The sequence below is a fragment of the Lampetra fluviatilis genome, chromosome 6 (genome assembly GCF_964198595.1).
Source record: "Lampetra fluviatilis chromosome 6, kcLamFluv1.1, whole genome shotgun sequence".
Classification (NCBI taxonomy): Eukaryota; Metazoa; Chordata; class Hyperoartia; order Petromyzontiformes; family Petromyzontidae; genus Lampetra; species Lampetra fluviatilis.
Window position 1 is genome coordinate 662859 of NC_136280.1, and position 27069 is coordinate 689927.

Consider the following 27069-nt stretch of genomic DNA (forward strand, 5'->3'; position numbering starts at 1 on the left):
TATGCTGTGTGTATGCTGTGTGTATGATGTGTGTATGCTGTGTGTATGCTGTATGTATGCTGTGTGTATGCTGTGTGTATGCTGTGTGTATGTATGCTGTGTGTATGCTGTGTGTATGCTGTGTGTATGTATGCTGTGTGTATGCTGTGTGTATGTATGCTGTGTGTATGCTGTGTGTATGCTGTGTGTATGATACATGCAAGCTGTGCGTGTCCAGCCGAGCAATCCACTTGTCCGACCTTTGCCTGACCCGGAGATCAGAACCGGCGAGTCTCGGGGGGGGGGGGCGACGCGTGGTCTGTGAACGACGAGGAGGAACCCCCCCCCCCACCCCAGCGTGGCAAGTCCCAGCGTGGCAAGTTCCAGCGTGGCAAGTTCCAGGAACTGATTTAACTCCCCCCCCCCCACACTCAGTGTCACGCAGTTCGGGTCGCGGCCGCTCCGCCTGGGAATGCGTGGGCACCGCGACTCACTCCTTCCCCTGGCGGTGGAGCGGGGGGGGTGAGTTATTTGTGTTGTTGTCGTCGTCGTCGTTGTTATTCTCGTCGATGGAGACCGCCTGAGTCACCGCTCGGTGCGCGTTCGCTGTCGAGGACGGGGGGTGGATGGGGGGGGGTACGGGGTAGGGGGTACGGGGGGGGATACGGGGGGGGGGAGATGCCCCCTCCCCCAATCCCATCTTAACCCCCCTCCCCCCCACCGTGTAAAGGAGATTCCTCATCAATCCGCTGGCCAGTCCGCATCGCTGAGTACATCATTGACACTCGCCTTTAGCCCGTCCAAGCACGGGGGCATTGCAGTCAATCTGAAACTTGCAAGCGAAATGCAGAGCGCGACGTGTTATTCATCGCATCAATTCGTGTGCAATTTGTAGGGGCACGGTGACACATACTTATTAAATGTAAAGCTTATAATCCCTTGTTCATCACGACGTCCTTTTTACTTCGATGTCTCAACAGCAGCGTGATGGAGATCACGTGACGTGAGGGTTCTGCCTTTGTCGTGAGGGTTGTGAGTTGACGCCGAGGAGGGGGGAGGAGGCGCCCCTCCCCCATGTGGAGTGATGTCACCCGCTAATTATTATGAATGGTGTGCGTGTCCATTTGGAAGACGTCACTGCTTCATGATTATTAATGAGGGGGGGGGGGGGTGTCCATGTGGAGGACGTAACCTGTTCATGATTATTAATTTAGATGGGCTGGCCGACGTGGAGTGACGTCACGCGCGGGACGCACGGACATTGTTGGCTCAGTAGAGTAGTAAATCTGTGACAACTCATCACCACAGAGTCACGGCGCAGGCTGCTGGAAACCTAGACATGTCAAACAACACACGGAGTCGCGTGTGGAGCGCACAACACAACACCACCAGCACTTCCTGAGGAACTGCATTGTGGTCTCGTCTTGTGTCGGGTCACCGTCCAATTAAAGTTGAGCAAACGTGACACCGATCAGCAGCAGCAGCGGCGGTGACCCTGACATCGCCACGGTGGCTTTGAGATGTTAACTCCCTCGCCTGCTACGCAGGGTGTCCTGGGTTCGATCCCCACCCTGACGCCTGCTGTGTATTTGGAGTTTGCGTGTCTCTCTCTGTCCCTGTGGTCGCGTGTATTTTTCTCCAGCTCCACCAGGGTTTCCCCCTCCACATTTATAAACGACAACATCACTACGCGTTTAGAGTATTTGGCTGCTATACATGTCCACATGATAAGCCACTTCGCTGAGCTCATTCGCGGCCAGGTGGCTTCTGGAAAAGAGCTACACAGCTCAGTGGGCCTCACGCGGTGAAATTAAAAAGGAAGTGTCAACATGAGAATAGGTTTTCCCCCTTTTTTCTGGCAACAAAACAGGTGTTAAGATGTTAAAATACCAAACTGAAACCTTTTACAAGGAATCATATCTGCATTAACCACAATGCTTGTGGTCAAAATGAAAAAACACCCTCTGATAATATATACATTGTCCTTGAAACTGATTAGTCCACACCAGAGACAGCTTTCTTTTGAGCCTCGTCTCAAACGGTGTTAGACCAGAGGACGCCAAAAGGAGGTCCTCATGGTGTAGAAGTGTCAATAGTTTGCAATGCGCGCCACCCCGTCGCGAGCGGGTGCTCTTCACATGCCATACCCCCCCCCACCTCACCCCCCCCCGTCCACCTCCTCCGACCATTTCCACCCCACTATGCCCCAACCACGGCCCCCTTCCTACCCACCCGCCCCCCCCTTTGAGAGTGAATGTGTCACCAGTAACAGCAACCACACCCCCCGGCTCCCCTGGCAGCACATGAAGCGCTCTTTCTTCTCATTAAAGGAGAAGACTTTTAAAAAGAAATCACTGCAGCGACCTCCGCTCTTTAACCACCAGCTTCAATTAAAGCGCCTTAAGCTGCCAAACCTTAATTAAACAATTAAAGCTCTCAGTGCAATGAGGTCACAGAGCTGCGGGCGGTGCGCGCGCAGCGAGTGCGGGTGTGTGTCTCGGTGTCGTGTTGTTGGGGCGTGGGTGCGTGCGTGGGTGTTGTGGGTCTGGGTGTTGTGTGGGTATGGGTGTTGTGTGGGTGTTGTGTGGGTCTGGGTGTTATGTGGGTCTGGGTGTTGTGTGGGTCTTGGTGTTATGTGGGTGTGGGTGTTGTGTGGGTCTGGGTGTTGTGTGGGTCTGGGTGTTGTGTGGGTGTTGTGTGGGTCTGGGTGTTGTGTGGGTCTGGGTGTTGTGTGGGTGTGGGTGTTGTGTGGGTGTGGGTGTTGTGTGGGTCTGGGTGTTGTGTGGGTCTGGGTGTTGTGTGGGTCTTGGTGTTGTGTGGGTCTGGGTGTTGTGTGGGTCTGGGTGTTGTGTGGGTGTGGGTGTTGTGTGGGTCTGGGTGTTGTGTGGGTGTGGGTGTTGTGTGGGTCTGGGTGTTGTGTGGGTCTGGGTGTTGTGTGGGTCTGGGTGTTGTGTGGGTATGGGTGTTGTGTGGGTCTGGGTGTTGTGTGGGTGTGGGTGTTGTGTGGGTCTGGGTGTTGTGTGGGTCTTGGTGTTGTGTGGGTCTTTGTGTTGTGTGGGTGTGGGTGTTGTGTGGGTCTGGGTGTTGTGTGGGTCTGGGTGTTGTGTGGGTGTGGGTGTTGTGTGGGTCTGGGTGTTGTGTGGGTCTGGGTGTTGTGTGGGTCTGGGTGTTGTGTGGGTCTGGGTGTTGTGTGGGTCTTGGTGTTGTGTGGGTCTGGGTGTTGTGTGGGTCTGGGTGTTGTGTGGGTCTGGGTGTTGTGTGGGTCTGGGTGTTGTGTGGGTATGGGTGTTGTGTGGGTCTGGGTGTTGTGTGGGTGTGGGTGTTGTGTGGGTCTGGGTGTTGTGTGGGTCTTGGTGTTGTGTGGGTCTTTGTGTTGTGTGGGTGTGGGTGTTGTGTGGGTCTGGGTGTTGTGTGGGTCTGGGTGTTGTGTGGGTGTGGGTGTTGTGTGGGTCTGGGTGTTGTGTGGGTCTGGGTGTTGTGTGGGTCTGGGTGTTGTGTGGGTCTTGGTGTTGTGTGGGTCTGGGTGTTGTGTGGGTCTGGGTGTTATGTGGGTCTGGGTGTTGTGTGGGTCTTGGTTTTGTGTGGGTCTGGGTGTTGTGTGGGTCTGGGTGTTGTGTGGGTCTTGGTTTTGTGTGGGTCTGGGTGTTGTGTGGGTCTGGGTGTTGTGTGGGTCTGGGTGTTGTGTGGGTCTGGGTGTTGTGTGGGTCTGGGTGTTGTGTGGGTCTTGGTGTTGTGTGGGTCTGGGTGTTGTGTGGGTCTGGGTGTTGTGTGGGTCTGGGTGTTGTGTGGGTCTTGGTGTTGTGTGGGTCTGGGTGTTGTGTGGGTCTGGGTGTTGTGTGGGTCTGGGTGTTGTGTGGGTCTTGGTGTTGTGTGGGTCTGGGTGTTGTGTGGGTCTTAGTGTTGTGTGGATCTGGGTGTTGTGTGGGTCTGGGTGTTGTGTGGGTCTGGGTGTTGTGTGGGTCTTGGTGTTGTGTGGGTCTGGGTGTTGTGTGGGTCTTAGTGTTGTGTGGATCTGGGTGTTGTGTGTATGTGGGGAGCGGTAGTGTAGCAGTTAGCGTGCTGCGCTACGAACCTGGCGACCCGGTTTCGAGTCCCGCTCACGGCCAACACCGGTGACGATTATCTGAACCGGTCCTGGACCTCCCCTAGGTCAACTCAGCCTCAAATGAGTACCTGGTGCTATGTGTAAACATCGCCACTAGGGAGACAAAGGCGGCCGGGCGTGGTGCTGGCCACCCACCCCCTCGTGTGCCGTGCCGGCCTTCATAGGTGCTACTCGCTAACAGAACTTGCCCCAACAGCGTGTTAAAGGCTACACGGGGAATCTTTGTTTTTGTTGTGTGGTGTGTCTCAGTGCTGCGTGTGAGTGTGTCGTGTTGCAGTGAGTCGTGTGTTGTGTGTGTGTGTATCGTGTACCACGTGTCCGTGTGGTGTGTGTGTGTGTGTCCGTACATCACGAGTTCGTGTGCTGGTGGCTGTGGAATGTCGTGGAGGCAGGTGGTTGTGGTGGTTATGGTGTTGGTGGTGGTTATGGTGTTGGGGGTGGTTGGTTTGAGATTGTATGAATCAGGTTCTCCACAGCGACGGCGGCGGCGGTAGCTGAAGTGGGCGATGCGTGCGCGGAACCGTTCCCGTGCGCGCGTTTCCACTGCGCTGAGTCCGTGTCGAGCCAGCGGCACAGACTCCTTCATGCCGCTTGCGAAAAAACAACAAGTCGCTGGGACAGGGTCTGCCAAGCGCGGTCACGTACTGCCAGAGAAAATCAAGCTTTTAAAAGCTCGATTGTAAACATCACTGACGCTAACCAGATCACGGAGAGTGCGGTTTCACGTCTGTTTACGAACACCGCATCTTGTTGGCACTCGGCCACGGTCTGGAAGTGACACTTTTGCGTTTTCACGGCCTCGTCACCATCGGCCATGACCGATCCACTGCTGGCTGAAGTGCTACCCACGCTTCAATCTCTCGCAGACTTTTGATGCAAACCGCCCCCACCGCCACCACCCCCACTCCCTTCACACGAACCGAATTCATCGCTCCGTCTCTGCAGGGAACGTCCTCTCGGCCGAGTTCTATCCATTGGCGGCACCTCCGTTAGAATTATTATTTAGTATAATAATTTAGCATTATAATTATTTAGTATTATACATATTTTTTTATTATTTTTTTTTATTTAGTACAATTATTATTTAGTACTATGTATTAGTATTTAGCATTATTATCCCTGACCGTGGGCCAACGTCCATGCCTTCCCACTCGCGTGGTCGCCGTCCACGACGGGCGGGGTGGAGGGGGGGGCTGCTGGGCCCGGTCGCTGTTGCTACGCCCCCACCCCCCCCCCCCCTTTGTGTTTCTCTGCGCATTTTCATTTTTTATTCGATCAACTTTCGTAAGTGACCGCGTTGTTGTTCCATGTGCGATAGCGAGCCACACGTGCGAGTGATGTTGCAATCATTGGCGAAGCCGCCGTCGTCGCGAGCCTTTTGCCGCGTGGTACGTGAGGACGCGGGGAGCTGTCCCGCTGCCCGAGACGACACCATCTCGGCGTGATCCGACAACCCCATCCGAGAGGTGTCTGGTCTCCAGACGCTCACATGGGGGCAGGAGAGGGAGGAGAGGTAGGAGAGGGAGGAAAGGTAGGAGAGGTAGGAGAGGTAGGGGAGGTAGGAGAGGGAGGAGAGGGAGGGTAGGTAGGAGAGGTAGGAGAGGTGGGAAAGGTGGGAGAGGGAGGAGAGGTAGGAGAGGTAGGAGAGGGAGGAGAGGTGGGAGAGGTGGGAGAGGTGGGAGAGATAGGAGAGGGAGGAGAGGTGGGAGAGGTAGGAGAGGTAGGAGAGGTAGGAGAGGGAGGAGAGGTAGGAGAGGTAGGAGAGGTAGGAGAGGGAGGAGAAGGAGGAGAGGTGGGAGAGGGAGGAGAGGTAGGAGAGGTGGGAGAGGGAGGAGAGGTAGGAGAGGTAGGAAAGGTGGGAGAGGTGGGAGAGGTAGGAGAGGTAGGAGAGGTAGGAGAGGGAGGAGAGGTAGGAGAGGGAGGAGAGGTGGGAGAGGTAGGAGAGGTAGGAGAGGTGGGAGAGGGAGGAGAGGTAGGAGAGGTAGGAGAGGTAGGAGAGGGAGGAGAGGTAGGAGAGGTAGGAGAGGGAGGAGAGGTGGGAGAGGTGGGAGAGGTAGGAGAGGTAGGAGAGGGAGGAGAGGTAGGAGAGGGAGGAGAGGTGGGAGAGGTAGGAGAGGTAGGAAAGGTGGGAGAGGTGGGAGAGGTAGGAGAGGTAGGAGAGGTGGGAGAGGGAGGAGAGGTAGGAGAGGTAGGAGAGGGAGGAGAGGTAGGAGAGGTAGGAGAGGGAGGAGAGGTGGGAGAGGTGGGAGAGGTAGGAGAGGTAGGAGAGGGAGGAGAGGTAGGAGAGGGAGGAGAGGTGGGAGAGGGAGGAGAGGTAGGAGAGGTAGGAGAGGTAGGAGAGGGAGGAGAGGTGGGAGAGGTGGGAGAGGGAGGAGAGGGAGGAGAGGTGGGAGAGGTGGGAGAGGTAGGAGAGGTAGGAGAGGGAGGAGAGGTAGGAGAGGTAGGGGAGGTGGGAGAGGGAGGAGAGGTAGGAGAGGGAGGAGAGGTGGGAGAGGTAGGAGAGATAGGAGAGGGAGGAGAGGTGGGAGAGGTAGGGGAGGTGGGAGAAGGAGGAGAGGTGGGAGAGGTGGGAGAGGTAGGAGAGGTAGGAGAGGGAGGAGAAGGAGGAGAGGTAGGAGAGGTAGGAGAGGTGGGAGAGGTGGGAGAGGTAGGAGAGGTAGGAGAGGTGGGAGAGGTAAGGATCTTTAAGGAGAGGCAGTTGGCACCTCCACCTGTGGAGGAGGGAGGGGGTTTTGTGTTGCCTGGATGCAGACGAAACACTCCCCACACCCCACTCCACACTCTCCACCCTCTCCACTCCCCACACCCCACTCCCCACTTCCCACACCCCACTCCACACTCCCCACACCCCACACCCCACTCTCCACTCCCCACACCACACTCCCCACACCCCACTCCCCACTCTCCACACCACACTCTCCACTCTACACACACCACTCCCCACACCACACTCCCCACTCCCTACACCCCACTCCCCACTCTACACACCCCACACCCCACTCTCCACTTCCCACCCTCCACACTCCACTCTGCAAGTGAATTGCTGGGCGTGCGGGCTGGGCTGGGTTGGGGGCACTGTGGTCAGTGCTCGTCGCTCGTTGATTGTGGTCCCTGGGAATGGTCGTACCAGTGGCTGCATGATTATTTGGCCGGTTGAATGGTTGGTTGGCTGACTGACGAGTTTGCTGGTGACGTCACGAGTTTGCTGGTGAGGTCATGAGTTTCTGGTGAGTTCACGAGTTGCTGGTGACGTCACGAGTTGCTGCTTGACTGGTTGGTTACCGTCTGCTTCACGAGCGCCACTCTGGGCTACGGTGTAGGCGGAGTGGGGGAGGGGGGCAGTGGTGTGGGAGGGGGGGTCAACCGCCTCCCGGTGAGACCATCGCCCGGGAGGCTGCGGCTGGGGGATGGGGGGGTGGGGGGTGGGGGGGGCTATTAATAGCGCAGCTCCCTGGGAACTCTCTTCCCCCCAACCCCCACCCCCAGCCCCCCTCCTCCCGGGGGGGTGGGGGGTGCGGAGGGGGCTCCGTTGACAACTCGAGAAGTGAAACTGAAAAGGTCTCAACCGGGGGGGGGCGGGGGGGGCGCAGCTCCCTGCCAGGGCCTGGACCGACTCAGACCGCAGCAGTCGCCATGGCGCCCTGCCCAGCAACGCTGCCCCTGGCACTGCCCACAAGCTGCCCCCGGCACTGCCCACACGGAACGTGGCCCCCGCCACGCGGAGCCAATGGTAGTAGACAGTCAGAGCCGAACTGACATCGAGCAATACCCATAAGAAGTGCAACTCGACCCTAATCCTTTTACCCAAAACCTTTAGTCCAAACCCTGTAAGCCCAGTAACGAGCTTGGGGCAGGCACGGGGTGCCTTGGCCCCCACTGGTGGCCACATCTACGAGTTGGGGCCCCTTGATAGCCGAGGTGCGACCGTGCGAGACAAATCAAATATTGGTGTCCCACCTAACCAATTGCCACACCGCTTGAGCTGACAACGTCGTTACCTCGCCACTGCATTCCACCCCAACCCTACCCACAGGACACTCTCAGCCCCCCTTCCTTTCCTCGATATGTCAAGGAAATTCCACCCCCACGGTTCAATCCCCCCCCCGCCCCCATCTCCCCCACATTCGTCGCCCTGCCCCTGGGATACTCCGACCCATGACGCCCCATGCGCAGCTGCACCGCCTGCACACTCGAAAGCTGCGCCGCTGAACGCGGGGCTGTATTGAGTTAAACAACTTCTTGTTGTTGTTCGTAATGCTTTAAACACGCGTGTGTCTATATATATAGAGCCAATAGGGGCGACCGCCCCGGTCCCCGTGCTTTGGGGGGGGGGGGGCGGGCGCGCTACGACATCACGGTGTGCGAGGGGCCCACGCGATGCGAGGTGCCCCGGGCCCCGCGCCCCCCGACGGGGGGCCCTGACTCTATATGGGGAGCGGTGGTGCAGCTGTTTGCGCGTTGCGCTACAAACCGAGCGACCTGAATTCGATTCCTGCTCGCGGTCATCCCCTGTGATGAATATCTTAACCAGTTCTGCACCCCCCCCTTAGGTCGACTCAGCCTCAAATGAGTACCTGGTGCGATGTGTAAACATCGCCATTCGGGAGACAAAGGCGGCCGGGCGTGGTTTTGGCCACCCACCCCTCGTGTGCCGTGCCGGCTTTCATCGGTGCTCTTCGCCCTAACAGCGCCAGCCCCAACGGCTTCTTACGTCTGAACGGGGTGCCGGTGTCTTTGTATATGAACCGGCGGGAGGTGTTGACCGCAGTGCGTTCAGGCAGAGAGGGAGCGAACTCGACCTGCCAGCCGGCTCGCGCAGTTCATTCCGCTGTCTCCCGCCCGCCCCCAGGTGAAGCGCGGGGCGCGGGAGGAGGACCCCTGGAGACGTCGCCCGGCCAAGAACTCGCCCCGCGAGCCAAGGAGGGCGGTCGGTACCACCTGGGGGGGAGAATGCGACCGGTGTCGTCACGGTGGGCAGTGTCCACCACCACGGTGGGCAGTGTCCACCAGGGCAGTGTCCACCACGGTGGGCAGTGTCCACCACCACGGTGGGCAGTGTCCACCACCACGGTGGGCAGTGTCCACCACCACGGTGGGCAGTGTCCACCACCACGGTGGGCAGTGTCCACCACCACGGTGGGCAGTGTCCATCACCACGGTGGGCAGTGTCCACCACCACGGTGGGCAGTGTCCACCACCACGGTGGGCAGTGTCCACCAGGGCAGTGTCCATCACCACGGTGGGCACTCTCGTTATTGATGTTCTTTCCAAAACGACACTCGCCGTCACAATGACCACGGTATTTACTTCATCGCGTGTCTCGCATTGACGGCGACCAGGCTGACCTTGCTATCAGACGCACTTGTGAGCTAGAGAAATGACGCTACGAGAAATGGTTGGTTGGCCTGTGCCATCCTCGGGGGTACTGATAAGCAGTAGGTGGACCATGTGGCCCAGTGTCTCGTCTGCTCGGGCGTGTGTGTGTGCGTGTGTGTGTGCGCGTGTGTGTGCGTGTGTGCGTGTGTGCGTGCGTGTGTGCGTGTGTGTGTGCGTGTGTGTAAGTGTGTGTGTGCGTGTGTGCGTGTGTGCGTGTGTGTGTGTGTGCGCGTGTGTGCGCGTGTGTGCGTGTGTGTGTGCGCGTGTGTGTGCGTGTGTGTGTGCGCGTGTGTGTGCGTGTGTGTGTGCGCGTGTGTGTGCGTGTGTGTGTGCGCGTGTGTGTGCGTGTGGACGCGGGGGCCACAATGAGATTAACCATGATGCGGTTTAATGGAACAGGCGAGAGGTCAATGGGAAGACGCAATAGCTCGCGCCCAAGGGCGATAGCAATAGCTCGCATCCCTTCCCCTGCAGCCACCCGCGTAAACAAATACCCCGCGTGTGCGTGTGTATGTGCGTGTGTGTGCGTGTGTATGTGCGTGTGTATGTGCGTGTGTATGTGCGTGTGTGTGCGTGTGTATGTGCGTGTGTGTGCGTGTGTATGTGCGTGTGTGTGCGTGTGTATGTGCGTGTGTGTGCGTGTGTATGTGCGTGTGTGTGCGTGTGTATGTGCGTGTGTGTGCGTGTGTGTGCGTGTGTATGTGCGTGTGTGTGCGTGTGTATGTGCGTGTGTGTGCGTGTGTATGTGCGTGTGTGTGCGTGTGTATGTGCGTGTGTGTGCGTGTGTATGTGCGTGTGTGTGCGTGTGTGTGCGTGTGTATGTGCGTGTGTGTGCGTGTGTATGTGCGTGTGTGTGCGTGTGTGTGCGTGTGTGTGCGTGTGTATGTGCGTGCGTGTACATCGGTTATTACGCTGCGCTATAAACCGGACTACCAGGGGTCGATTCCAACTAGTGACGATTATTTGAACCGGTCTCCCCTAGATCGACTCAGCCTTAAATAAATATCTGGGGCGGTGTGTAAACATCGTCACGAGGGAGACAAAAGCAGCCGGGCGTGGTGCTGGCTACCCACCCCCTCGTGTGCCGTGCCGGTCTTCATAGGCGTTCTCTAACAGCACTTGCCCCAAAAGTCTGTTAAAGGCTACACGGGGGATCTTTGTATTTTGTCTTTGTCCGAATGTAGGGGGCTAAATAGCCGCGGCATCGGCTGGAGAAGAGATAGAGCTCATGTGGTACAAACATATGTGGAGCTGAGTGGACTTGCCGATGACCGGTACCAGCGGTGTCAAGATCGGCCTCTGTGGAGGAGGCTCGTGAAGGACGCTGCTGCTGGGCAGTTGGAGGGCAGAGGGGGGGACCGCTCACAACAACGAACGGAGCGTCGGGCGGTTAAAACGCGGCAGGTTGGCACAGGGGTGGTGCATGGGCCTCAATAATGAGTGACTCTGTTGGTGGTGTAAACATCAACATGGTGGGGACAACGTCCCGTGCTTAATAGGTGCTCGCTAACAGCACTTGTCCCCAGAGGCTGCATACTTGTCTAATTATCAGAGGCGGGTGGATGCGGTGGGGGGTGGAGTGGGGTGGGTGTGGCTGGGTCTTTGTTTTCCTGCGTCGTACGCGCGTGTCCGTGTGCACGTGTGCGCGTGCGTGCGTGCGCGCGCATCTGTGTTCGTGCGCATGCACGTGCGCCTAAACGCATTTGTACTGAAATGCAGATGTGGTTCAAGCAGCTGCCTGGGAAATTTGCGACCGGCGTCCCCCTCCACCCACCCGTGCACCACCCACCACAACACCCCCCCCACTCACCCCCCCACTCAACCCCCCCACTCAATCTCCCTACTCCTCCACACAACCCCCACCCCTCCACACAACCCCTACCCCCCCACTCAATCCCCCCCTGTATCCAATCCCCCCCTGCACCCAACCCCCACCCTTCCCCCACTACCCCCACCCCTCCACCCATCCCCCACCCCTCCCCTATACCCCCACCCGCGGCGAGGAGTGGTGTCTGTGCAGGGAAGAGCGGCGCTGATGTTGTTGTTATTGTTGTTGTTGTTATTGTTGTTGGCGAGGGGGGTGATTTTGAAGGGCCTGGCGAGTTGGTGGATCACGCCGCGATTCCGATGAACTCACCGCAGCCGATGGCGGAGGCAGCTGTGCAGGAGACGCACGGGAGAGGGAGTCGTGGGGACGTCTCCGCGCGGAACGTGACCCGTGGCCATACCACGGGAAGGGCAGTCGAGTCCAGGATGTAGTGCAAGGGAAAGGAACGGTGGCGTGGTGGTGGGGGGTCAGGTATTCTCAGGGGGGCCCTGGCCCCCCACTGGGCATCTCTCCCTTCAGGTCTCCGGTGCCTTCCAATCGACAACCCCCCGCCCCCAATCCCCCCCGCGCCCCCAACGCAGCCCCCGGCTCCCTGGGTCGTGCCGGGGGTCCGGGGAAGCGGCCTCTGTCGGCGTCACGAACTACAAATCCCGTGATGAGCGGGCAGGGTCACGTCAATTTAGACGTCTCCATGGAGACGAGCTCATCCCGGAGGGAGGGGGCCCGGTGGGGTTCATCTCCACCCCCCCCCCCCCGCGACTCCGTGCGCCTCTGGGCCCCGAGCCGTGGGCACCTAAAAATGAGACAGCGGCAGCGATGTACGACGTTTCGCTCCCAGCACAAGAACACTCATTTCAGTTTCTGAAGAATGTCCCGACACGTGGAGCGAAACCTCGGACGTGAGGGCGAGCACCGCAGCCCGAGCGGGGGAGACCTCCTCGCTCGGCGGCACCGCGTGGCGAGCGCGAGACTCGGCCACGCGGCTTCTTGACGCAGCGACGCGAGTCAGGTGCCGTGCCAGGTGCCGAGTCTCTGTGATCCATCGCTTCGGAGGCGACAGGTTGGTGGATAACGCAGAGATCTGCACAACTCCCAGAGCGCCGAACGCGTTGTGTTGCGGCTCGAGATACGGCAGTACAGCAAGGGGTTTCGCCAACGGGGACGTCTGGCACGCACCTTCAACGCGTGCTGTCCCCTCTTAAGTGTGGTGGGTCTCCTCCCGGCTTCTCCGGAGTCCTCACACACGAAGCTAAACACTCCTCGTACTACACCGAACTGGGGTAACCGCCAAGCTAGGCAGGACCCGGGTATAAAAACACAAACGCTTTAGCCTCATTAAACATCCCCTTCCCCTGGAAGAATTAAATGTAATCACGTGTTACGGTGGCGCGATCCCCTCTTGCTTGGCCATATAAAGGAATCGGTCTCCCCGAGTTGCTCCGAAGCCTCAGGTGGCACCCATTTCTGGCTTGGCCCGTGGCCGAGAGCTCGGCTCGCTCATCTCTGATCAGGGGGCGACTCTGGTCGAGTTGGCGGACGCTAAGAGGGACGGAACGTCGCGGTGGCGGCGATGGGGGGGGGGGTAACGCGAAAAACCACACGAGACCCGTGCCTGGAGTCCAACCCGGGGCCTGCCGTATTTCACAGGAACAACAACAAAGACATTCTGACCAGGCCGCGTGTTGCAATAATTGAGAGATATTCGGTGGTCTCGGGCTTGTCGCGTCGTCACGAGAAGCCACGTGGCCGGTGAGCGGGAAGTCTCTGTCCGAGCGACTCGTCCATCGTGGAGATGGAGCGATGGAATCAGCTCGGGTGCAGGTGCCAGACGGATCGCTCTACGTCGCAGGACCGCTGGAGGAATCTATCGCGCAGTGGATAGAGCACGACTCTCGCGATGATGGAGCGGAGCCCCCACTCGCCCAGTTTGTGAAGCGCTCACCAGAATGCCAGGCGACGACTTTGGCGACGGATTTGGGAGGCATTCATCCAGCAGTGGAGTGATCATGGCTGACTGATGCTGATGGCGTAGAGAAGAGGGGGCGGGCTCTCGGATTCTGCTCCCGAAGGAACTTGGCCGAGTTCGGGTGCAGGTCAGAGGTCAGCAGGAACCCGGACCGAAGCCAGAGCGTGGCCTCCTGCCGTCCCACCACAGCAATCAGAGCAAGGACAACACGGACACCGCCAACACCTCCTCTCTCAACCCCGCCACCCCGTCCGCACCAGAACACGAAACTCGATCTGATTAAGAAGCTGTCCCCGAGGCCACCGGCATGTGGGATCCATCCGTGAAGCGGAGCCACATGTCTCCTCATTATCACCGTGACGATGATCATCATCATCATTAAACCCTGAAACGCGGCCGCTTACAGAGACCGCAAACAAAGCCGCCCCCCTACTCACAGCCACGTGGCGCGACCATGAGATTGAAAACACGGGGAGGAGCGAGGCACGCGGCCAGGGACCGCGGTCGTGAGTTTTGGTGGTGCTGGTGGTGCTGATGGCATGCCCAGTCACCGTATACTCAAACAGCTTGTGTTTGACCGGATACGGGGGGACGAAACGGGCTCGAGAAGAGAGGGGCTGATGCGGTGCGGGTAGATGTGGAGCTGAGAGGAATACCGATGACTGGTACGTATGTATGTTGAACTTCTTTCGCACCGTACGCAGCCAACCGTGCTACTCGGAGGTGCGGGGGGGAAGGACAACAAACTCTAAACACAAACAGCAGCTCTCAAGACGCAATCGGCCTCGATGGAGGAGGCTCGTGAAGGACGCCGCTGCTGCTCCTGGGCAGTTGGGGGCAGTCGCCCTCCAGCAATAACGGAGAGTGGAGGAGCGACGCTCACAACAACGCCGGGCGGATAAAAGAGAGCGAGATGGCACAGCGAGGAGCAGGAGTGGTGGGTGGTGCGTCTGCCGGTCATCTCAATCAGTCAACCCGGCGCTTGACCGAATTCCCCTTTGTGTCCTCCCAAGTTCACTCTCCCTCGTGGCGAATCACTGTCGTGGTGCCTCCCCCCCCCACCACCACCTGCCCCCCACAATAACAACTCCAATGCCCCCCACAATAACAACTCCACTACCCTCCTCTCGCATCTGAGAGGAGCTGGAGCCGGGCCTGCCCAGGGTCGGTTCAGATATCACTCGCCTGGGACTTTCGCCGTGGCCGGAAAAATCGAAGTGGGGTCGTTGGGTTCGCAGCGAAGTGCGTCAAGTGTGGCGCACTCACGGCGATAATGAACGACACGGAGACTCGCGCAGATATCGAGGGCGAACTTCGCGCCACATCCTGTGACCCCCCGTCGCACGGACTCACAGATACGCAGTAAAAACAATCACAGCCCTGCCGTGCGACGCACGCGGCCAAAGACGCGGTTCGCGTGGGACAGCGGAAGGGGCGATGGAGATAAAGCGATGAGCGGCAGTCAAGGGAAGGAGCGCAACTCACTTGGGAGATGGAGCGAGGAAATCGTCCTCGGGTGCAGGGTGCAAGAGGGGGGTTCTTGCACCGTGACAGATGGCGACGGCTTGGGGAGGCCTTCGTGCAGCAGTGGACTGGTCGTCATTGACTCTTCTTCAGGAGGGTCCTGCCACGCCGGGATGGAGCGGTGGCGCAGTGCTTAGCGCGTTGTGGCGTGAACCCGGCTGCCTGAATTCCATCCCCGGCCACGGCTAAAACCGGTGACGAATGATCATGCGAACCGGTCCTGGGCATGATCCGTATTGACCAGCGCGGTGAAGTATGGATATACAGCCACGCCATGACAGACACGGCGTGGCTGAAGGGGGGTGGGGGATCCCATCATCCAGCAGTGGATTGCAAAGGGCCGTGAGACATTTTCATTCCGCGCACGACTGAGAGATGGAGACCAAACAATCCCTGTGTACACCGTAATATCACCTGAACAAACTCAACACATCCTTCAATGGCACTTGTGCCTTCAAAGGATAAACATATAATAGGCGACGTTTCGGAAAATGGCCCTTCATTGCACATGCTATGTGCTGCGATATTATTACATGATAGTTTATGTGCTATGATGAAGGGCCATTGCCTGAAACGTCGCCTATTTATCTTTTAAGTCCACAGTGTAATTGAGGAATGTGTGGCGTTGTGTTGTTTATTACGTGTGTGCACTGCTCACTGCTAACGCAGCAGCAGCACCAAATCGTTTAATTAATCTCAAGCACTGATTAAACGGGGGGTTTGTAATTGAAGTGAATAACAACAACAACAACATCGACCGTCGTTTGGCCGCCCAGGTGAGATGCTACAGAGCCCCGTGTCATCGTCATCGTCAAGTCCCATGCCTACGCAGTGAGGGTGAACATTTGTGTCAATGCGCGTAACACACAAATACACACATACACACACATACACACAAATACACACATACACACACATACACACATATACACACACATACACACAAATACACGCACATACACACAAATACCGAAAACCTGACCTCGTTCGGGCTTCCCCGATGTTGACTCTGAACTACCCCCAACAGCCTGCGGGAGCGATAGGGGGACTCGTTATCTCTGTGCGCGCTCTGAAACATCGAATTGAAGTCACTGCTAAGGAAGTCGCCGGGACCGACCCAAGCACCGCGCGCGCGCCATTCACATCTCCCCCCCCCCGCGCGCGTAAATAGTTGGGGTGCAGATTCGCACAGACAGAGCAATACCAGTGGCACCGAGGGCTCATAGAGACCCACACATTCGCACAGACAGAGCAATACCAGTGGCACCGAGGGCTCATAGAGACCCACAGATTCGCACAGACAGAGCAATACCAGTGGCACCGAGGGCTCATAGAGACCCACAGATTCGCACAGACAGAGCAATACCAGTGGCACCGAGGGCTCATAGAGACCCACAGATTCGCACAGACAGAGCAATACCAGTGGCACCGAGGGCTCATAGAGACCCACAGATTCGCACAGACAGAGCAATACCAGTGGCACCGAGGGCTCATAGAGACCCACAGATTCGCACAGACAGAGCAATACCAGTGGCACCGAGGGCTCATAGAGACCCACAGATTCGCACAGACAGAGCAATACCAGTGGCACCGAGGGCTCATAGAGACCCACAGATTCGCACAGACAGAGCAATTCCAGGGGCACCGAGGGCTCATAGAGACCCACAGATTCGCACAGACAGAGCAATACCAGTGGCACCGAGGGCTCATAGAGACCCACAGATTCGCACAGACAGAGCAATACCAGTGGCACCGAGGGCTCATAGAGACCCACAGATTCGCACAGACAGAGCAATTCCAGTGGCACCGAGGGCTCATAGAGACCCACAGATTCGCACAGACAGAGCAATACCAGTGGCACCGAGGGCTCAAAGAGACCCACAGATTCGCACAGACAGAGCAATACCAGTGGCACCGAGGGCTCATAGAGACCCACAGATTCGCACAGACAGAGCAATACCAGTGGCACCGAGGGCTCATAGAGACCCACAGATTCGCACAGACAGAGCAATACCAGTGGCACCGAGGGCTCATAGAGACCCACAGATTCGCACAGACAGAGCAATTCCAGGGGCACCGAGGGCTCATGCCACCCACGCTTCGCTCTTGGGGTCACGGGGCACGGGGAGCACGGCCGCTGCGGGGACGTTTCGGTCGAACAGGCTCATTCAGGGTCAGGATGTCACCAATTGCTTCTCGAGCTTCGTGGATTAAATTAATTAACCTCCGGGTAATTAATTAACCTTTGCGTAATCGCGGAAACCGTCAATGGGTAGAGGTTGGGTGAAACAGCCCAATGTACAAATATGCATCAAGTGCAATCTGTAAAATACAATTTACAGTGCTGTAGCAATCCACTGCTGGATGAGGGGCTTCCCACGCCTTTCGGTCATGGAGCTTGTAACCAAACTTCACCACGCTGGTCAGTACCGAGTCGTGAAGGCGGCCAGCGTAGCCGCGTACGCAAAGCAGTAGAGAACAATACTCGATGTTGCCGTGCTGCGCTCTCCTGCCACAGAGCGACCCCGGGACAGCCTGTGGCAGCTCGCGCGTGGAGGTCGCCCATCCGGGCACTATCCAGGCTAACTCCGCTTAGCGGCGTCCCAGAGCTGAAGAGATCGGACACCGCCTCCCATGGGATTTGGTCACAGCAGTCGCGAAACTGGCGTGGTGGGCAGGCAGGGGGGCAGGCAGGGGGGGGCAGGCAGGGGGGGCAGGCAGGGGGTCAGGCAGGAGGTGCCCCCCCAGCCCCCCACGCCCCCACCAGGGTGGCCAAAGCTACGAGTTGCCCCCCCCCCGGGTCTCCACACTTGCTCAGCCTTTCTCTATTTTGCTCTCCCGTCGGGCCTTTCTGTTGCCGTACCGTTTCTCGATGTATAACTCGCTGAGCCCGCCCCTACTGGACATCTGTGAACATGAGCTTCATAGCTCATCGGATGCCTCCCTGACAAATACATATTCTGATTCTGCTTGGCCCAATCCCATCAAGGAACCACGGCCGGGGCTGTGGTGGTGAGGTCGAGGTGGGGGGACCCGACCCCACGTCGCCTCGCCCCTCCCCCGCTAACTTCCCCAACGTCCCTGCTGCTACCCCCCCCACCCCCTGGCGGCACGGGAGATAAGAACCGTAATGAGACGGCGATAACGCGTACGAGGAGCGATTAGGGGCGATTGTTGTTGGCGATATCGCTGGGCACGCGTGGGCGAGACGGGCTGGGGGGGGGGTCCCACGCGTCCTGCCTGCCGCTCTACCCGCCCGTGTTTGGGTGTTCAGGCCACTCGTAAACACGTGTTTGTTTATTATGAACATCGCAGCTATATCCTCTCTCTCTCTCTCTTTTTCTCATCAAAGTAAAACCTTAGGTGACCCCAAGCAGCGAGTGGCTCGACTCGTGCGCTGCGAACTGCCGTCATATCCCCTTTGTCGTCTTGCGCTTGATGGGAACGTTGTTCAGCAGCTCGATGGCCGATGTCGGGGCCCTGCTGCTGCCGCTGCTGCCGCTGCTGCCGCTGCTGCCGCTGCTGCCGCTGCTGCCGCTGCTGCCGCTGCTGCCGCTGCTGCCGCTGCTGCCGCTGCTGCCGCTGCTGCCGCTGCTGCCGCTGCTGCCGCTGCTGCCGCTGCTGCCGCTGCTGCCGCTGCTGCCGCTGCTGCCGCTGCTGCCGCTGCTGCCGCTGCTGCCGCTGCTGCCGCTGCTGCCGCTGCTGCCGCTGCTGCCGCTGCTGCCGCTGCTGCCGCTGCTGCCGCTGCTGCCGCTGCTGCCGCTGCTGCCGCTGCTGCCGCTGCTGCCGCTGCTGCCGCTGCTGCCGCTGCTGCCGCTGCTGCCGCTGCTGCCGCTGCTGCCGCTGCTGCCGCTGCTGCCGCTGCTGCCGCTGCTGCCGCTGCTGCCGCTGCTGCCGCTGCTGCCGCTGCTGCCGCTGCTGCCGCTGCTGCCGCTGCTGCCGCTGCTGCCGCTGCTGCCGCTGCTGCCGCTGCTGCCGCTGCTGCCGCTGCTGCCGCTGCTGCCGCTGCTGCCGCTGCTGCCACGCCGAGGGGGCTGCAGCAGAGAGAGTTGGTGCCGTGTGGCTGCTCCTCCTCCTGCTCCTGCTGCGTTGAAGGAGCGCAGGCCACAGCGGGGTTTACTGTGCGGCCCACAGCTGGGATGGGACCGTCGCGCTCCTGTGGCTCGTGCTCTTTAACCTGCTGATCGACTCAGTGGCAGAGTCACTGCGATGCCGTCTAGTCCCGCAGCTGGTACACAAATCCGCCAGATGGACAATGAAACGACGCGGTGCGCGTCGTAACCTGAACACTGAAACCGACACCAATCCCCTGGGCTGCGTCTGGCCGATTTTCTGTCACCAAATATCCGCAAAGACATCGCGCAAGCTGCACGCGGCCTCAGCGCTGTCTCGACCGATCATCAATGAAGACCCCAACAACGTTCCTCGCTGCCGGCTCAGGTCGCGATCCCCTCTCTGGGGTCGCGCTGCTGTCACCGTCCTAGAATGAGGCCCAGATCCGGAGGAACGCTGGCGGACAGAGTGGAACGACGCGGACGTCCGGAATGAACACCTCACTCGAGACGCAAACATCGCGCGCCTCCTGGCTTTGACATTCCTCCTCCTTCTCGAAGACACCAGTGGTGGAACCACCATCACCCGCATCAGAACATCAACAGCAGGCCGCTATGCACATCTCCTTCGTAAAAATGGAAAGTTAAAGACACAGGCCGCAGTGGTTACCGACTGCGGCCATGCAACACAAACGATTGACACGATTGTAAACCAACGGAGACAAATAGAAATACAGAGATTCTCACACAGAGCCAGAGTCACACAGAGTCACACAGAGTCACACAGAGTCACACAGAGCCAGAGTCACACAGAGTCACACAGAGTCACACAGAGTCACACAGAGTCACACAGAGTCACACAGAGCCAGAGTCACACAGAGTCACACAGAGTCACACAGAGTCACACAGAGTTACACAGAGTCACACAGAGCCAGAGTCACACAGAGTCACACAGAGTCACACAGAGTCACACAGAGCCAGAGTCACACAGAGTCACACAGATTTTTGACAAACAAAGGCGTGAGATTGGGGCCATGCAACCCAAACCACGCACCCTGCAGTGAACCACTGCCGTCTGCGCTCCTTCAGTAGGAGGAGCAGCAGCAACGCGAGAGGCTCTCTGCTGCTGCTGCTGCAGCCCTCGAGAAGCAGCAGCAGCAGCGAGATCTCGACATTGAGCTGCTGAACCAAGCGCGGCCATCAGCATGCGCTAGAGTAGAATAGTGGGGAGTGAGAAACAGTGAGAGGGAGAGAGAGAGAGTGAGTGAGTGAGAAAAGTGTGAGGGAGTAGGAGAGTGGGAGGGAGTGAGAGAGTGAGAGGGAGAGAGAGAGTGTGAGGGAGTGAGGGAGTGGGAGGGAGGGAGTGAGGGAGTGGGAGGGAGAGAGAGAGTGTGTGAGTGAGTGAAGTGAGAGGGAGTAGGAGAGTGGGAGGGAGGGAGTGAGAGAGTGAGAGGGAGATAGAGAGTGAGACTTTTAACTTATAAACAACTTTTATTGCCGCCAGCAGCAACAGCACTGGAGGCGATTCCGATATGAAATACAGTCACAAATGTCTGACCCCCCCCCCTAGGTGCGTGACGTCATTTATGGACGGCCCCTTGGTGATGATGTTGGTGATGATGTTGGTGATGATGTTGGTGATGATGGTGATGAAGGTGGTTATGATGTTGGTGATGTTGGTGATGATGTTGGTGATGATGGTGATGATGTTGGTAATGATGTTGGTGATGTTGGTGATGATGTTGGTGATGTTGGTGATGATGGTGGTGATGATGTTGGTGATGATGTTGGTGATGATATTGGTGATGATGTTGGTGATGATGTTGGTGATGATGTTGGTGATGATGTTGGTGATGGTGATGATGTTGGTGATGCTGGTGATGCTGGTGATGATGTTGGTGATGATGTTGGTGATATTGGTGATGATGTTGGTGATGATGGTGATGATGTTGGTGATGATGTTGGTGATGATATTGGTGATGATGTTGGTGATGATGTTGGTGATGATGGTGATGAAGGTGGTGATGATGTTGGTGATGATGTTGGTGATGTTGGTGATGATGTTGGTGATGATGTTGGTGATGATGTTGGTGATGTTGGTGATGATGTTGGTGATGATATTGGTGATGATGTTGGTGATGATGTTGGTGATGCTGGTGATGATGTTGGTGATGATGTTGGTGATATTGGTGATGATGTTGGTGATGATGATGGTGATGATGTTGGTGATGATGTTGGTGATGATATTGGTGATGATGTTGGTGATGATGTTGGTGATGATATTGGTGATGATGTTGGTAATGATGTTGGTGATGATGTTGGTGATATTGGTGATGATGTTGGTGATGATGTTGGTGATGATGGTGATGATGTTGGTGATGATGTTGGTGATGATATTGGTGATGATGTTGGTAATGATGTTGGTGATGATGTTGGTGATGATGGTGATGAAGGTGGTTATGATGTTGGTGATGATGTTGGTGATGATGTTGGTGATGATGGTGATGATGTTGGTGATGATGTTGGTGATGATGTTGGTGATGTTGATGATGATGTTGGTGATGATGTTGGTGATGATGTTGGTGATGATGGTGATGAAGGTGGTTATGATGTTGGTGATGATGTTGGTGATGATGTTGGTGATGATGGTGATGATGTTGGTGATGATGTTGGTGATGATGTTGGTGATGTTGATGATGATGTTGGTGATGATGTTGGTGATGATGTTGGTGATGATGGTGATGAAGGTGGTTATGATGTTGGTGATGATGTTGGTGATGATGTTGGTGATGATGGTGATGATGTTGGTGATGATGTTGGTGATGATGTTGGTGATGTTGATGATGATGTTGGTGATGTTGGTGATGATGTTGGTGATGATGGTAGTGATGATATTGGTGATGATGTTGGTGATGATGTTGGTGATGATGTTGGTGATGGTGATGATGTTGGTGATGCTGGTGATGATGTTGGTGATGATGATGATGAAGGTGGTTATGATGTTGGTGATGATGTTGGTGATGGTGATGATGTTGGTGATGATGTTGGTGATATTGGTGATGATGTTGGTGATGATGGTGATGATGTTGGTGATGATGTTGGTGATGATATTGGTGATGATGTTGGTAATGATGTTGGTGATGATGTTGGTGATGATGATGATGAAGGTGGTTATGATGTTGGTGATGTTGGTGATGATGTTGGTGATGATGTTGGTGATGTTGATGATGATGTTGGTGATGTTGATGATGATGTTGGTGATATTGGTGATGATGTTGGTGATGATGTTGGTGATATTGGTGATGATGTTGGTGATGATGGTGATGATGTTGGTGATGATGTTGGTGATGATATTGGTGATGATGTTGGTAATGATGTTGGTGATGATGTTGGTGATGATGATGATGAAGGTGGTTATGATGTTGGTGATGTTGGTGATGATGTTGGTGATGATGTTGGTGATGTTGATGATGATGTTGGTGATGTTGATGATGATGTTGGTGATGTTGGTGATGATGTTGGTGATGATGGTAGTGATGTTGGTGATGATGTTGGTGATGATGTTGGTGATGCTGGTGATGATGTTGGTGATGCTGGTGATGATGTTGGTGATGCTGGTGATGATGTTGGTGATGTTGGTGATGATGGTGATGATGTTGGTGATGCTGGTGATGATGTTGGTGATGATGTTGGTGATATTGGTGATGTTGGTGATGATGTTGGTGATATTGGTGATGATGTTGGTGATGATGGTGATGATGTTGGTGATGATATTGGTGATGATGTTGGTGATGATGGTGATGAAGGTGGTCATGATGTTGGTGATGATGTTGGTGATGATGTTGGTGATGTTGGTGATGATGTTGGTGATGTTGGTGATGATGTTGGTGATGATGGTGGTGATGTTGGTGATGATGTTGGTGATGATGTTGGTGATGATGTTGGTGATGTTGGTGATGATGTTGGTGATGATGATGGTGATGATGGTGATGATGTTGGTGATGATGGTGATGATGCTGGTGATGATGTTGGTGATGATGTTGGTGATGATGTTGGTGATGATGATGGTGATGATGGTGATGATGTTGGTGATGATGTTGGTGATGATGATGGTGATGATGGTGATGATGTTGGTGATGATGTTGGTGATGTTTGAAAACTGGAGACCTCAGCAAGTGCTCCCACCACAACTCTCCGATGTTGGACAGCGTGTTGGTCGGCACGATGTCCGACGTTTCGCTCCCCGTGCTGAGAGAGCTTCGAAATAACATTTTAGATTAGACAAGTGCTATGAAGAAGGGCCATTTCCCGAAACGTCGCCTATTATATAGGTTCTCCATGCGGGGCCACACGCCGTGCTATTGACGAGTGTGCTGTGTTGTCGTTTGTGCTTGCTCACCACTGCCAACGCAAGCAGCATCAGTATCAGACTTTTATTAATTACCATGTACTTACTAATCACCGTTGACTAAAATGCATTGTTTTAATTCATTATTATGGTGGATCAGAATCCTCTAATAGAATCGATTATCGATTCTTTATCCGTGATCTTCTCGGTTCGAGGATCGATTCCTGTCCTCTCGGCGTCACGGGGCCGCAAAACAAAACCTCGCGGTGACGTCACCGACGCCCCCTCCCAGCCCCGCCCACGGCGCTTTGAGAACTCTTGAGAACAATGGGGAGGGGAGGGGAGGGGGGAGGAGGGGGGGGCGACTTCCGTCGCGCATTGTCACCGCGAACGCCCGAGAACAATGCGCGTCACGTGACCAATCTGGAGGAGAGAAGGGGGGGGGGTGAAGAGTCGGGTGGGGGTGACGTGTGCTTGGGGTTGTGGGATCACGGCAGGAGTAGGGTGGAGCGGTCTGAGCTCAACAATAGCAGCAGCAGTAGCATCAGTAGCGACAGCAGTCGTAGCAGCAGCAGCATCAGTAGCAACAGCAGTAACATCAGCAACTGCATCAGTAGCAACAGCAGTAGTAGCAGCATCAGTAGCAACAGCATCAGTAGCAGCAACAGCATCGGTAGCAGCATCAGTAGCAACAGCATCAGCATCAGTAGCAACAGCATCAGCATCAGTCGCAACAGCAGTAACATCAGCAACAGCATCAGTAGCAACAGCATCAGTAGCAACAACAGTAACATCAGCAACAGCATCAGTAGCAACAGCAATTACATAAGCAACAGCATCAGTAGCAACCGCAGTAGCAGCAACAGCATCAGTAGCAACAGAAGTAACATCAGCAACAGCATCAGTAGCAACAGCAATTACATCAGCAACAGCATCAGTAGCAACCGCAGTAGCAGCAACAGCATCAGTAGCAACAGCATCAGTAGCAACAGCAGTAGCAGCAACAGCATCAGTAGCAACAGCAGTATTGGGCCGATCGACCAAAACAACTCCTGAGTAAGAAATTGCCCCCCCCCCACCCAAGGCAGCAGGACCCTCCTGATAAAGAGCCATCAGACTCAAGTCTCTCCTTGACCAATGAACGGACATCGCCGCGTCGCTGTCGTCACAGCGTCGTCGCGCTACGTCACAACAGCTTCCGCCAATCGGAGCGCGTGGATCGCGCGGCGTGGCGGTGGTGGTGTTGGCTGTGGTGGGCGCGACAGGAACACGTGGTCGGATACGGATGGGGTGCAGGGTCACGACCGGGGCCACCCATTGGCTGCACGAGACAATTTTTCAGAGGACTGCACAACTGGGGATCCATCTTCGCCGGATGTTGGGGGCGAGGGAAGGGGTGACGAGCGGCCCTTGTCCCGTGTCCTCGTCTCAACTCGATGCCTCCCTGCGGCCAATGGCAGGAATCAGAAGTCGGTTCTCGCCTCCTCCACGTATCCGTCCCTCCGCATGGAGAGATAATCTCGTCTGTTTACACATCCAAACAGCCACCCCAGCTAAAAATCCTCAAGCCGAACCCTTGTTCCCGTTGCACGGGCCCGAGTGTGGAATTAAATTCCTCCCAGCCGCCCGTGCTGTCGACTTCTGCCGCTGCTCTATTCCAGCCTCAGGCATTTCCTCTTCTCCTCTGTCTGTCATCGACCGCCTCTCCCCATAAAATAGAAGTCACTGTTTCTGTGCAGCGCCTTGAGCCGTGGTCGCGTTTAGACGCTGCTATATTCATCGGAAATGTTTGTGGATCCACACACACACAGATCCGTGGACTCACAGAGGGGCCCATAGACTCACAGAAGGACCCAGAGACTCACAGAGTGACCCATAGACTCACAGAGTGACCCATAGACTCACATCGGGACCCATAGACTCACAGAGTGACTCATAGACTCACAGAGAGACCCATAGACTCACAGAGTGACCCATAGACTCACAGAGTGACCCATAGACTCACATCGGGACCCATAGACTCACAGAGGGACTCATAGACTCACATAGCGACCCAGAGACTCACATAGGGACCATAGACTCACATCGGGACCCATAGACTCACAGAGGGACTCATAGACTCACATAGCGACCCATAGACTCACAGAGGGACCCAGAGACTCACAGAAGGACCCAGAGACTCACAAAGAGACCCATAGACTCACAGAGAGACCCATAGACTCACAGAGAGGCCCACAGACTCACAGAGTGACCCATAGACTCACAGAGGGACCCAGAGACTCACAGAGGGACCCATAGACTCACAGAGTGACCCAGCGACTCACAGAAGGACCCAGAGACTCACAAAGGGACCCATAGACTCACAGAGTGACCCAGAGACTCACAGAGTGACCCATAGACTCACACAGGGACCCATAGACGCACAGAGGGACCCAGGGACTCACAGAGAGACACAAACGCGCATAAAGACCCATAGACTCACACAGAGATCTGTATGGTGACTCGGAGACTCAATGGAAACCCATAGACTCCCTGCCTAATCCGTGCCTTGGTGATGCAGCTTGTCATAGCGCCTGTAAAGAGGGCCCGACCACTGCCTCGCGTGGCGTCGCGTGCTGCGCAGTGGTGTGGCCTGGTGGTGGTGGTGTGGCCTGGCGTCACGTGACGTAGCTAGGCGTGGCGTGTGTGGTCCACCCATCGTGTTGCCTCTTGGCGCGGCACGGCGTGGCGTGGTGTGGTGTGCGTGTGTGGTCCGCCTAGCGTGCCAAATGCGCGTTTGCGTGGCGCAATCCCCGGGCAGAGGAAGAAAGGCGCGCGGTCCCAGGGGTCGCTGCGTTCCTTGCCGCGCGTTCCCAGCGCGCCGCGATCGCCTCTGCCGCGGTTAATTTCACAGTGAATTTACCGTCTATTGACCTTTCCTCCTCCTCCCCGCGCCCCAGTTTGCATCCTGCTCCAAATATAGCGGCCCGCCCCTACCCCCAGTCCTCACCGCAGCAGCGGCCACGAGCTCAGGGCGACTCACGCGTGGCGCCGTCGTCACGGAACTGGCGATTGCAATCACGCGGCCAACGCGCGCAATGTTCGCGACTGCGCTCTTGGACATCTTCCAAGGGGCGCAGTCGCTTCGCTCGAGCGGAGGCACCGTCCCGCCAGCGGTGGCGTGAGCAAAGCGATCGCACTTTTAACTTCAAAAAAATCTAGTTGATTGGATTTGAAGACGTAGCAAGCATCGCCCCTTGCTGTGCGATACGTAGCAGGACCCTCCTGAAAAAGAGTCAAGAGACTCAGCGGAGGCTTTCCTGATTAAACGAGCGGAGTCATAGCCTACAAAAAAAACTATATTCCGCTCTAAATGCCATCCACTGCACACATTTTGGCAGCAGATGTGCATAGCTGATGCACAAATGGAAAATTGAAAACTCTCCAGGAGTGTGCGACTGTGGTCATCCAGAGCCGCCCGTGCAACGTGCAACGTGCCCGAACCACACATGCGAAGGAGACATCGCAGCGACGACGATAGACTCGTCTGGGCTTGACCACCTGAAGGTGACGTTGGTAGTTGTTGATCTGCGTCTACATCAGCAGCCGGACGACAAGAAGAATAAAAAAATAATCTATGCCTCGAGTTTCCTGGCTGGCTGGCTGCTGGCCTGGGCTCCTGTCCACGCCAACGGCAACTCGGCTGTTGCTGTTGCTAGCGGCTGCTGCGAGCCGTTGCCAGAGAAACTAGCGGGGTACGTGGCTACGTGGGATTTCCCGTGTGGACAAAGAGACATCGAATTGGATCGCAAGGGCGGAAGAAGGAGTTGGTGGGGCGACACGGAAGAGTTGGGAGTAACGAACACGGCACAGCAACTCGAAACGGCCCATTTAATGTTGCTCTGACATCTC